This window comes from Sinocyclocheilus grahami, unplaced genomic scaffold, assembly GCF_001515645.1.
Source record: "Sinocyclocheilus grahami isolate Dianchi unplaced genomic scaffold, SAMN03320097.WGS_v1.1 scaffold109.1, whole genome shotgun sequence".
NCBI lineage: Eukaryota > Metazoa > Chordata > Actinopteri > Cypriniformes > Cyprinidae > Sinocyclocheilus > Sinocyclocheilus grahami.
Genome location: NW_015505288.1, coordinates 1551692 through 1559112, shown reverse-complemented (window position 1 = coordinate 1559112; position 7421 = coordinate 1551692). Strand labels below are relative to the sequence as shown.

The 7421-nt window shown below is 35.4% G+C and overlaps 1 pseudogene; it reads right to left on the bottom strand.

Moving 5' to 3' along the window:
* Nucleotides 1–4329: 4329 nt before the first annotated feature.
* On the bottom strand, nucleotides 4330–7199 carry LOC107588912 (guanine nucleotide-binding protein G(I)/G(S)/G(O) subunit gamma-12 pseudogene; annotated as a pseudogene).
* Between the last annotated feature and the right edge of the window lie 222 nt (nucleotides 7200–7421).

Here is a 7421-nt window from a genome sequence, read left to right as displayed (position 1 = left end):
CTCTATTCATTTGGTAAGGTTTTGACGCCATCTGCTGTTCAATTGCAAATCAAATCACTAAAATTGTTTTATTGAAAGAATACAAGCAAGCACACAACTTCACTTCAATTCCGGTGACTTAATTAGCCCATAGAGGCAGTTTATACATAATTAATTACTTAAAACATGTAACTACTATTCTGTGAAATTAGCTACTTATGACATTGCTACAAAAAAAAGTCATGTTTAAAAAAAAAAAGTCATGAAACTTTTATTTGTGCCCTAATAAGATGGAAAATAGCGATAAATTAATTGTCTGATGTCGCTTTATGGTCTTGCCTTTTTTTTAGGGTTATAGGCCCATTGGCTTCCCAGCAAACAAACACTAGGGAATATTACTAATGTTCTTGTGTTACTTTCATACAATTTCAGACATCGCTGATATAATTTATTGTGAATTAAATGTACCTCCGAAAATCCTGTCAGCTTCCTACTGGTCTGGAATCATGTGGCCTGGAATCTGACACACTCACTTTATTATTTGACCTTTATTCTGCCACAGTGTTTTATGTACTTGATTGTCCTCTACTTACAAAAAAAAGCCTATCGGGTTTGTCTTTTCAAATAAGAATATGTGGTAGGAGACTTGGGTGAAGACTGTGTCACCTTAATTAGATGCAATGTATTATTTTGTCCTCAGGGTGTCACTGTTGGGTTAGAGATCACAACAGACAGAAATTGTATCAAAGGGCTCGGTTTGTGGCTAGAGGGGATTCAGCTACGACCGGAAACTAACAACAAATTACATTTTCTACCTATTAGATTTTGTTTTATTTATTTAAGCACAGAAAGCAGCAATTTGCGTCATGTTATTGAGTCACACGTTATTAAAACTGTTAGCAATTGTACCTACAAAAAGCCTCAGAAATGTACTGACCCACTAACATCACTTCGCTTGTGCAGCAGTTTTAACGGTTTCAAAAGCTGTTTCTTTTTTATAATATGCAAAGAGAAAGTGTTTATGCATTATTTTACATGTTAAATAGTTTTTGTGGTTAAATATATCTTGGGTAAATCTAGGCCTGTCGCAATAATCAATATATCGACTTATCGCGCAATATATGTACAGGACCTCAATCATTTTTGGTGACGCAATATATCGCCCATTATATTTACTTCAAAATTAATGTCACCGTGTTTTTTACATTCCACTTTCACCAGTGTCTTTTGCGGCTTCTCGTACATAACGTGGTGTAGTCATGAGGTGCTAGTTCAAATTTTAAAAATGCTTCTACAAACAAAGTTTCATCTGCAGATATGGTCTTGTTTAGGGATCTGTGCCTTTGTGCATACGGACATCTGACTGCTAAGTAGTGATTGTGTTTTTCAGCAATAGTGTGCACCCTTCATTTACAGAGAAAAGAAGGTCTGGGGGAAATCTGTAGATGGAAAAAATACAAGTTCAATAATAGTTCCATACAAGTTCATCGTGCATTTTTCTTGTTTTCTACTTGTTACTTTGCACTTTTTGTTAGAACATTTTCATTTACTATTTATTCAAGTTTTTTAAGGTATCTAATATTTTGATACTTAATTTCCATGATCTAAATATTCTTAAAAATTAAAAGTTTGTTGTCATTCGGAAGTGTGTAGGCCTTCTTGCTTTATTACACTGTTACATTATGATTATATATTCAGTGGCATAAAATGTTTTTTAAAATGACAATAATATCGCTTATTGCAATTATTTCTGGGGCAATATATCGCACAACAAAAAGTTGTTATCGGGACAGGTCTAGGTAAACCCCCTGCTTCCCTGACATGCCACTGCAAAGTTTTCCAACAAGGTTAAAACAACGTCACCCAACGTGACTGGCTACGCCCTGCCCAACTTAGACGGACGAATGAGAATGGCCGACTTTTGTGAGTACAGCGTGACAGCCAATCAAAATGTTTTTTACTTATCTTGATTTGCATGTATCCAATAAGGATTATTATGCAGATAGTGCTCTCATCACAGCTCTCGGGGAAATTAAATGTAATGTAACTCCTCGCAGCGGCAGATTTACAGATGACAGTCAGGGAAAGAAGATCTGCGAGAACACTGCTGGATTTACTCTGTTTTCAAAGGAAAGTTATTCAAGTCCGTGCTTAGGTGCAACATGACGTTTGAAGAACTTAATGGAGATTACTCTATTGAAAGGTAAATATGTCAACATGCATTTATTCGGCAATTAAGCCATATAGCATTATTATAGTAATTTTACCAATAAGTGAATAATGTGCGAATCCAGAAAAAAGGTATATTTAAAAGGAACAGTGTTTTTTTCTAATATAACGAGTTATATTTCTGTTTATTGTGGAACATAGTAAAAATGATAAAAGCTAAAAAAGGTGGTCACAAAAAGGACTGATAGTCCAGACTGGTGGAACTAGGGACTAACCTACAGAATGAACTGGAGGAGGAGCACCCTTTTGCAATCTTGAGATGATTCAGCAGTTTTTGGCTTTGTTTGTGGGACTTTTTGAGGACGTCACAGGAAGCTAATTGTGAATGGAAGTGAGCGCCTGAGAATCTTGTGAGATAGTTTATTGGTGGGGTGTCATAAAGCACTTCAGTTAATTACAGGATGAAATATTTCTCAGGCAACACAATATCAGAGGTGATATTTTTCAAAGAGGCTGCCCCGTCATTTTTAATAGTATGATATTAGTACTTATTAATGTTGGGAAATAGATTATTTTAAAGGGACTTGCTTCTAAACCACTGAGATGAAAACTATGCATTCACAGTATCCTGTAAGAACTTTTTTTTTACACAAGTTAATTGTTCTTTTGTGGTCTTTAAATTATTTATATTAATTTAAAGAAGTATTTATGTAAAAAATTTTATACTATTATATTCAAATGCAAAATGAATTTTGTGTTGTAATAAACGTATTTTTGAACACAACATGGTAGTCATGCAGGTTACTCTGTTAGAGGTTTCTGGAAATGCAGAGTGGACTTATAGAATTGACCTGACAACACCATACACCTCTCAGATCAGCGGGGTCACGCTGGACTCAGTGGCCTTCGTGACTCCCTATTACAGACCAACAAAAGCCATCCAAGCCTTTCTTTTGTCCTGCTGTAGTTAGCGTGACCATTGCATCTATTCATCAGATTCCTTTTTCAGCCGAAATGAATTGCTCAGGTTCAGTTTACTGTACGCTTGCTTGTGTGCGTCAGTGTCAAACTTGCTGTCGTAAATCAAGTTGCTCTTAATTGTGCTATGTTTGTCAAACTGATACTACTCTCTGTAGGTTAAAAGTCAATGCGTATAAAGAATGTAACACATTACACAAGACCAGCTGGAGAATGGAAGTGTTCAGAAATTCTGGCCCAGATCACATGACTGGCACATATTGGGTCAGGTTTCCTGATGCCACATACCAGTAAATCAGTTGCGTAACCCACCACTTCCCTATGCAAAGGTGATGAAGCAAGGTTTGAATGATGTTAGACTGATGCAAGGTAGATAAACTCCCACTACACGTGAACAAGAAAAAACTAGGTGCTTGGTCAGGGGGGAAAAAAATAGCATCTCTCAAAGATGAGTTGAATGCAAAACACGGCAGTTAGGGGTTACTTAAAAATTAGCTTAGCTGATTGTATAAATGAACCATATGTAATCTTGATCGAAAGTCAGCTAGTCTCTCAACTCAAAATAATTAATGGATTCTGAAAGTGTTAACTGCTCTGTGTAGGCAGTTTTCTGAAGTCTTTAAAAAGACTATTTTTAGACAGCTGGTGCAACAAGGACAGTTTGTCACAACTTACGTCACAGTGCACCACTCCTAGAGCTCAGAGTAACACAGCTCACGCCACATTAACTATCCTTTAATAACAATCGTTTGTCACATCTTTAATGGCCTAGAACAATTTTAAGCATCATCCAGAATATAGTATATTCTTTAAAAATATATATTTTTTACACTACCATTCAAAAGTTGTTGCTATTGTTTTAAATAATTTTTGTTTTGTTTTTTCAGCAAGGATGCATTAAATTGATCATAATTGACAGTAAAGACATTTATGCAGCATTGCCATCACAGGAATAAATCACAAAAATATATAAATAAATTGTAAAAATACTTCACAAAATTACTGTGTATACTGTATTTTTACAAATAAATACAACCTTGGTGAGCATAAACTTATTTCAAAATGTAAAAAAATACAAATGATCTTATTAACCTTTTGAACAGTAGTTTACTTGGTTTCAAACTATTCTATTTAACACCTAAGCCTTGGGGTAAAAACATTGTTTTGTTTCCTTTGTGTGTAATTAAAGGTATTCACCCAAAATTAAATATCTGTAACCCATATGACTTTATTTCTTCTGTGGAACACCAATAGTGATATCTTGCAGAATGGCCAAGTTGCACTTTTACATAAAATGAAAAAATCAGCTTTTACATATAACAAATTTTCATGACATACACTAGTACAGTACAAACTGTTTGACCGTAGATTTCGCAAGAACACATACATATGCGATGCACTTAGTTTTACTATTTCACAATTTTAATAAAATCTTTCTTTCAAGGTACAGTACATATAGCACATGTTATGAAGGCTTGCAAAAATACAGAAATTAGAATAGAAAGAAACACCAAAAAGAACAAAAAGGAAACTTGTTTCCTCACAGAGATACTGAGGTCACAGGTATTTGGTTGTGAATCTCAAATTCAAAAGCAAAAGGCACTTTAAATCTAAACAGAACAGAAAAGTTACTCAGTGTCAACCGATAAAATGTCAACATGTCATCTTTTCATTTGTATATATCTGTAATAAGTGAGGACTGCTTTGAACAATCAAAGGCACATGGGTTTGAAAGTGCAGGGTAATCAGTTCTCTTTTCCTATAAACCACACCAGTAACTTGTCTCTAATGGTTTTGCGCATAGTGGTAGCACATTTAATTGAGAACAAATCAGTATTTGTGGGATGAGAGATTTACTATATTGTTTTATTTACCCAGCATGCACTAAAACAGACTCCAGAAATCACACTAAATAGACTCATAATCCAAATCAAAATATGGATCTTTAAATTCCATTTATTTCAGTCAGTCCCTTTGCTATAACATTATTCATATGTACTGCTAGAGGAATATATAACACACGTTAAGTGAGACTTAATCAGTTAATGTAGTTGCAAGCTCCTTGTATCCTAATGTGATGTGCTACTTCCCTATTTCAAACAAAGTGTAACTAAAGGCATCATTCGGTGGAAAGAGGAACTTAAGGCCATTTTAAAACATCTAAACGGCTTGATTTATAGGATAAGATAAGTGATGCTGGTAAAGATGAGATTCGATTCTAATCATTACCAAAATGGCAATTAATTAGTACTGATTGGAGTTTATTTACAGTAATAAATACTGTAAGAGCTAAATACAGTTAAGACATGGCACAAAGTTATACTAAGGAGCAAGAGCTGAACTTAAGACAAAGTTGAGTAGAAGTAATTAAATAAGATTAATGCTTGTTACACTACAATATAGTGCAGGGCTTTTTGTCCTTGAAGGGGTTTTCTGAGGCAGGGATGCCCATGAGCAGGGGGTCGTATTTGGCGTTTTCTCCACAGTAACGCATGAGGTCAGCTGAAGCCTTGGATACCTGGATGAGACGAGTTAGAATGTGAAAAATGTTCTTGCATGTTTTTGTTTTGGTTTTATTTGTTTAACCCTTTAATGCAGTAAATCAGTAAAATTAGGAAATATTACAATTTAAAGTAAACAGACTATTTAAAGGGGTCATATGATGTTGCTAAAAAGAACATTATTTTGTGTATTTGGTGTAATGAAATGTGTTTATGCGGTTAAGGTTAAAAAAACACATTATTTTCCACATACTGTACATTATTGTTTCTTCTCTATGCCCCATCTTTCTGAAACGCGTCGTTTTTTACAAAGCTCATCGGTCTGAAAAGCGAAGTGTGCTCTGATTGGCCTGCTATATAGTGCGTTGTGATTGGCTGAATACCTCAAGTGTGTGACAGAAATGTTGCGCCCCTTACCATATGTGTCCCAGAGCGACGAGACAAAAACATTCAAACCCATTATAAACGAGGCACTTGTTGCATCCAGTTTTTATGCATTGCGTTGCATCGCGCCGTGTAAACATAAAACCATGTCTGCATTTGTGATCGGAGAAATGACAAAAACCAAGTGCTACTCTACACTGCTCAAAACACGCGTTTGAATCGTCAGTGGCAAATTCTTTAAATATGAAAATGTACTTACAGTCTGAGTCAGAACAGCCGGCATTGTAGTCTACTCTCCCAGGAAACAGTCCTCCATAAAATGCGCTGCACACATCTGAATATTTGGGTTGAACTGTTCTGGAAAAAAAAATCACACCACAACATAGCATCACCTGTGCATGACCAGTTTCTCAGCATCAAAGAACAGAACTTGTCAAATCAACAACCTTACAGTAACAAACAGAATCGGTACAATAAAAATGTACAGAAATGAACACACAAGACATTCTACGCAATAAGAGCATTTGACTGGACTGTTATCAGTTAAAAGGAATGTTCACTAAAGTCAGTATTTGGCATTATGTACTGGCCTCTACAGTCCCACACCCCTGATATCCTTACTGATACAAACTTGCCTTGCTTACATTTGATATGTATTTTATGCCACTAATACAAATCTACCCTGAAGACCTAAATCTACGTTTAGATTGTTGTTTGGTTTAATAAGCCGGTCTGACAGGATAAGGTAAATGAATAGCTCTCCGTTCAAAGCAGGGGTCAAAATGTTTAGATTTTTTTTTTTGTATGTTTCTTCTTCTTCTTTTAAATTATGTTTAATTTGAAATGCAAGAACATGTCCTATGCCATAAGAAGCGCATCTCTAATCAGGGTCAGGTGAACCCAGACCAACGTAAATTCAAAAGTTCCTGTAATGTATTATCCATTTCCATGTTACCGCATTCTCTGAACTGGAATACCTCATGAATACCACAATGAGTTAGTAAACATCTATTGTGACTCAAAAACACTGTAACAAAAGAGACAAAAAGTTTATTTTACTGACTTATGGGTAAAGGAAGAGGAAATATTGCAGCATTTTTTCCTCTGGTGGTGTTTTAGGTTACAAAACATTTTTTCACATGGGACATGTCCTACTTTACCTGGCTTGAGGAAGTTTGGCAGTGGCATGGTGTCACACACTTACAAAAACAGGACAGTGTTACAGTGCTCTCTATGTGAAAAGATTACATAATCACAAATGCCCTTCCATAATATCCAGACGCCAGTCGACAGACAGTCTGCACTACAAATATCCAGTGTAAGCTATTCAAGTTATAGCTAATAAAAAAAAATGTAAGACGATGTAAGAAAGAAGTGCAATGGCAATTTAACATGATTACAATTACAATA